The sequence below is a fragment of the Eptatretus burgeri genome, unplaced genomic scaffold, assembly GCF_056783735.1.
Source record: "Eptatretus burgeri isolate ZD-2024b unplaced genomic scaffold, Ebu_testis_v1 Ebu_testis_scaffold_3165, whole genome shotgun sequence".
NCBI classification, from domain to species: Eukaryota; Metazoa; Chordata; class Myxini; order Myxiniformes; family Myxinidae; genus Eptatretus; species Eptatretus burgeri.
Window position 1 is genome coordinate 258,252 of NW_028225113.1, and position 1,749 is coordinate 260,000.

The following is a 1,749-nucleotide window of genomic DNA, read 5'->3' on the forward strand; positions in this document are numbered from 1 at the left end:
TCAGACATAAAACAACTTTTATTCAATTTTAAAACGTCATTAACATCCACTCAACAAAGCTACAAACTACAAGTAAAAATCACGAAATAGAAAACGTCTTGTCGTTTTAAAACACGTTGAAAAAAAAATCCACAAAACAACATTGCGGATTGCTTCCAACCAAAAGCAAGGTTCATAAATAAAACACCTGATGACAATTTGAAAGTTAAAGCTCTTTCACTAACTACGGATGGTTACGATTCAACGATCAAAACCACAACTGTGTTCACACCGCGAATATGGAGGAACCTGTCCGAAGAAATTCAACACAATTTTGATCCACTGTCAAGTTTTGGCATTCACATTACCAATCGTTAATAAGGTGCAGGCGACAACTTCGGATGACGTCACGAGATGTGGCGTTGTTGGAGTTTCAAGGTTATCCTGGAGAACTCCATGCCATGGGCAAGCTTTCACGACCTCTGAGTACCACGTCCTCAAAACAACGAGCCACGCCCTCAGTGAGCCACGCCCTCAAACAGCGAGCCACGCCCTCAAACAGCGAGCCACGCCCTCAAACAGCAAGCCACGCCCTCAAACAGCGAGCCACGCCCTCAAACAGCAAGCCACGCCCTCAAACAGCAAGCCACGCCCTCAAACAGCGAGCCACGCCCTCAAACAGCGAGCCACGCCCTCCAAAAATAAAACAAAGTAAATAACTTCAAGGCAAACGGAGGGACAAAGTTGGTGTCAGAAGCTGATGCGAATCAGGGTCCGGATTGCCTCACTCGTAGACAGCAATGAGCAGCATAAGGGAAAATCCCACGACGAGGCCCACATTCTGGAGCAGAAAGGGACCAAGGCATCCGTCGTGATGACCGCCGACCTTGTGCCGCAGCATCTCCAGTAACTATGGAAACACAAGAGGGATTTGTTAGGGATGTACCGTGTACACACAAACCTTCCCCCACACACTCAAACATTCCCTCTCACCCCAGCATCCAAAGCTTAACCTTGCCCCCACAAAGAATCCCCCCCACATCCCGTACTCTCCCAACCCCCCTCTCTATCTCTGTGTGTCCCTCAACCATCTGAGGTCTCTGCTCTAACCGGACAGATATCTCAATCCAAGCCGCTGCCGATAAACCAGACACCAGAATCCGCTTTAACAGAATCCTCCCTCCCACAGGACATCCCTGACTCCTTGGTGTCTCTCCCCAGTTACTGTCTCTTCCGATTTGATGGGCCTGAACATGCCCGGAGACAGAGTTGCACTTCACATCAATAACTCAATTTATAACCGCCCCTGGACTGATCTTACACCTCCTGACCACCAAGGGGTGCCCTCGAGGCTGTGGCTTCCCCTCCGCTCCCCACCTCTTGTTCATCTGTATGCTGAACCGTCCTCCAAGCAATGACGACTCCATGTACATCTCTCAGACAACATGGACAAACTTTAAACCACAACTATCTCTTCCTCATACGTGGCGATTTCAATTGTCACCGTGCTTATTGGCTGGGTGTTGCCACCTCTCTCTCACCATCCGTGGCACCTCAACTAAGGAATTCTGTGACTCCACGAGACTGACCTTTCCAACCCGGATTTTTTCAAATGACAAATCTTCCCTTCTGGATTTGGTGGTGACAAACTTTCCTGCAAATGTCTCCTACTCTTGGGAGTGTCTCAAACTCAGCCTGGGAATTCTTCTCTCTCTCTCTCTCTCTCTCTCTCTCTCTCTCTCCCCCTCTCTCTCACCCTCTCTCTCTGGC

The 1,749-nt window shown here is 48.9% G+C and overlaps 1 long non-coding RNA gene across 1 annotated transcript in view; it reads right to left on the reverse strand.

Moving 5' to 3' along the window:
• The window catches only part of LOC147006570 (uncharacterized), an 8,676-nt gene continuing 6,927 nt past the window's right edge, over positions 1–1,749 (reverse strand). Inside the window, exon 3 of the long non-coding RNA XR_015054762.1 lies at positions 1–889. This is a non-coding gene — a long non-coding RNA (uncharacterized LOC147006570). The remainder of the gene's footprint in view (positions 890–1,749) is intronic.